This window comes from Delphinus delphis, chromosome 3, assembly GCF_949987515.2.
Source record: "Delphinus delphis chromosome 3, mDelDel1.2, whole genome shotgun sequence".
Classification (NCBI taxonomy): Eukaryota; Metazoa; Chordata; class Mammalia; order Artiodactyla; family Delphinidae; genus Delphinus; species Delphinus delphis.
The window spans coordinates 124,717,266-124,720,884 of NC_082685.1; the positions used below are offsets into that span (position 1 = coordinate 124,717,266).

Genomic DNA, 3,619 nt, shown 5'->3' on the forward strand with positions numbered 1-3,619 from the left:
CTGAAATTGCTCCCCTCCCTTATTCTTTTCTAAGGAAGGTCTCTATTATTCCAGGGCCATGTAGACAGTAGAGGGAAAATGGCTCCTAAGTTTCAACTTGCTCTATTTAGGTTGCCTTTTCCTTGCTCCCCCCTCGGAATATTTATCATGCTTGTCATCAAGGACGGCTTCTGAGCACCCAGCAGTGCCAAGCGTGGTACCAGCTGTGTGTGTTTGGCAGTCCTCACCTCCACTGCTGTCCACAGGCTACAATTTGGATTTAACCATGGTCATCATTCACACCCTTGTGGCAGCAGCATCTCGGGGTGCTACCAGCCAGATGACAAGCAGCAAGAATGAGGACCAGGCCAGCAGTTGCTATGGGGCAATGTCAGGTGACTGCACCTGGCTAACGTTGCCTTTCTGCTCCAGCCACTTCTCTCCACCCACCTCTCTCATTTGGAAGGCATGTGTGTCTCATTCATGCCATGAGACAATTGCCAGAATGATACAATCTTAGGGGAAGGGATCTCGAAAACATCGAGTTCGACCTGCTCATTTTAAAGATAAGGAAATGGAAGCCCTGAGGGGTTAAGTTCCTTGGCCAAGCTCATGCAGGTGGTAATCGGCACAGCAATGGCTGGCATCAGGTAACTGAACCACTTTCTCATGGTCTTTCCACCATACCCATGGCTTTTCAACATTTGTTAGCACAATCCACAGTACGGAATAAATTTTATATCACGACCCACAATATCTACACAAAAGTCTAACACAAAAGTCTCACAAAAAAAAGCTAAAAAAAAGCTAACACAAAAGTCTCACAAAACAATACCTATCTTTACTATAGGAGATATACGTTGGTATTTTCTATTAGATATTCATTTTAAAAGAGTCTGGAGATTGCTTGGCAGCATGTACACTAAAATTGGAACAATACAGGGAAGATTAACATGGCCCCTACACAAGGATAACATGCAAATTTTCCCCATATTTTTTTCACATTTACCAAATGTTCCTTTTCTTTCCAGGGATAACATTTATAGGTACACAGTCAAAATAATTTGCATTTTTTCCTAATTAGATACATCTACTGAATGTCTAGGAAGGTGGGGTTGAATTAGATACAGAGAGGGGTCCCTTCCAGCTTGAACCTGTCACATGCCTGATCAGTAGCAAGCTTATTGCCTGATCTGCCCTTAATTCTGAAAGGTAGAATGATCTAGCAGAGAGAACACTGGGTCTAGTCCTGGCTCCATTATCTTCCAAGTGTGTGACTTGGGGTGAATTTTCTCTGGGTTCTGCTATCTCAACTGCAAGATCAAGCTGTTGTTAATTGACAGAGTTCTGAGAAGTGAACAAAATAATGCAAATGAATGCAATAAAAGCTCTATTCACAAGACTTGTCCTGGAACAACAATGGTCTTAAATTCTCACATTTCAGAGAAATATGGTGTCTCAAAATATTTCTGGATTCTCATCAAAACACCTGCATAATGTACTACGAATAAATTTGGTGGAATAAAGACAAACTAAACCCTGGAACTGACTCATTTTCAAATGCCTTTGCAGGTGTTAGAGAGGAGGGGTTGACCCTAAATCTTGAAGATGCTCAGCCTCAGAAAAGCAGAAGTCATTGAGGTCAAAGATGACCCTATGCTCTTGAAAGGAAAAGGTGATCAGTCGCAAATTGAAAAACACAATCAAGAAAGGTTACTATTAATGAGTATGAAGAGGAAGAATTGAATGACGTGTTGTAAAACGTTCAGATGCAACAGCCAAGCTGAAGGCTGGTGGGACAAGTGAAAAGAAAGAGTTTTAGGTGTACTCAATGCTGCCTCAATTGCTTTTGAAGAAGGCATCTTTCTAGGAAGTGGTTAGGCTTGGGTTCAGTGTATTCCAGCTTTGGACTCACCAAATCCAACAAAAATTTAAAAACCGATATACAAATTATTTTTGAAAATATTCAAAATGCCTGCAATGACCTTGCCAAGCGTGACAGTTAGAAGGATCCTTGACAGCTGAAAACATCAGACAAAGCCGTTTAGAAGCTGGCTGTGATGCTCTGCTTGGAGATATGGCTAGGGTAGAAAAAAGCATCACCGGCACTACTAGGGTACTAAGGGCTGCTTCCTGGCTGCTACTGCTGTGTGAAACAGAGCAGGAGCTGGAACAGAGATCCTGAAGAGGAGGAGGACCTTGGCGTGGGCAGAGTGGGTGGAGGTGATGTGGAGGCGGCATGTTCTCATTCCTGAAATAGTGCATTATCACCCTTAGTGAACTGTGACAGGAAGCTTGGAGCGGTGCTTCTCACCAATAACCCAGAGAAATCACTTGAAAAAAACGACCAAAGAAAAGGTTATGGGTTTCAGTTGGGGGTTTCAGTTGACGAAGTGCATGATGGCTTACGGCTGTCACTGTGCACGGCCACAGATAACATGTTTTGTGTTTTTGAATAAAAAGACATTTGTATGTTCTTTAAAAAAAAAAAAAAGCCAGCTATGCTTACAAAATTTATTCCACGACCCACCAAATAGAGCATTTGAAATCAGCACACCCGCGATGGGGAAGGGTGAGCCTTGAGCGTGGGCGATGCTCCCTCTTTCCCCACAGGCTCACCTCCAGCCTTGTCTCACTTTCTCCTCCAACACCTACTCCTATTGCACCCCTCATTCCAGAGTGTTTCCAGTGCCCTCTGGAACCCCTGCTCCTCGGTGAGAAACTCCCCCTTGACTTCAGCCTGGGGGTGAGGAACATTCCTTTCTCTTCCTGTTTCCTTTGGAGCCTGGCTCTCTCACCCATGCACTGCCCATCCCACTCCACTCCTCCCAGACTCCCAGGGACTGGAGACGGAGGATCTGTGTCCTCCTTACCCCTCAGAGACACCATTACTCTTCTGTCTTCACGTAAACCCCTCCTTCTCTCCTCACGTCACCTGTTTACCCACTACTATCCCCAAACCTCCCACTGGCCTCTTGGTGGCTCACCACCTTCTTTTCTATCCTAGGCTTACCATCAACTCGGGCACTTTAAAATCCATGTGGACAACACATGCAGTGTGCTGCCCCCTGTCATTCCCTCCCTCCCCTGGTTACAAATTTGACTTTGGAATCACCTAGCATTGTCCCACCTAAAGTATCCTCCATCTTCCATCCCCCATTCTGTCCATTTTTCCCCATTCTCTCAGCTCCCTTGTGGTTTGGCTTCCTTCCCCTTCCAGCCTAGACTCTAGGGTCCAGTGCTTCAACCACTCTTTTGACAATACTCTAAACCAGTGGTCACAAATTTATTTCAAAATGCACAACCAACAGTGAAACAAGGAAAATAATCTGGCACATATCTCTGACATTCACTCATTCATTCATTCATAAATTACATACATTTTACTATTAAATCAACATTTTCTTCCATTTTAAAACATACCACAAAAATATAAGGGCATAAACAGCCAGTATAGTAAAAGCTTCAGTATTCTCTGCCCATTCCTAGTGGATCATCTCACACAACCCCTGGAGGAAAGCACACCCCAGTCTGAGAACCACAGCCCTAATCCCCATGCCCTCCACTCTCTCTTGCCTCTGTCGCAGCCACCCTGAGAAACCAGCCCTGAACCCATCTAGCCACGGGCGTCCCGTTCTCT

The 3,619-nt window shown here is 44.6% G+C and overlaps 1 pseudogene; it reads left to right on the forward strand.

Moving 5' to 3' along the window:
- Positions 1-882: 882 nt before the first annotated feature.
- LOC132423738 (U6 spliceosomal RNA) lies at positions 883-977 on the forward strand (annotated as a pseudogene).
- Positions 978-3,619: the final 2,642 nt, after the last annotated feature.